The sequence below is a fragment of the Cynocephalus volans genome, chromosome 9 (genome assembly GCF_027409185.1).
Source record: "Cynocephalus volans isolate mCynVol1 chromosome 9, mCynVol1.pri, whole genome shotgun sequence".
Taxonomy (NCBI): Eukaryota; Metazoa; Chordata; class Mammalia; order Dermoptera; family Cynocephalidae; genus Cynocephalus; species Cynocephalus volans.
Genome location: NC_084468.1, coordinates 74,835,943 through 74,836,320, shown reverse-complemented (window position 1 = coordinate 74,836,320; position 378 = coordinate 74,835,943).

Sequence of the window (378 nt, the reverse complement as noted above, 5' to 3'; positions counted from 1 at the left end):
GGTCCCCTGTCTTCCTTGGGGCCAGTAAAGGTGGCACGGAGCTGATGCATGAATGTCATTGGTGGGGACTGTGTGGATATTTAAGTGTCCAATGTTAGAATATTTATATTTTTGTGTGGATTGTGAATTGTGATACGATGGCATTTGAGAATGTTTTTGGCCCATTTCAGGGAGTTCTTTTCAGGGTTTTACACAACATATTTACTAGTTGTTGTGTGTGTTCCTGTCTTCCCATGTAACGAATAGTGCCTGGAAGTAGGAAATACCTTCATTATGTGAAGTCATCCCTTCACATTGTGCATTTTTATCTAACAAGAGTTAGGACTCTGTAGAGGAGACATCACCTCATACTGCAGGGCAAGGCACATGACTTCTTGA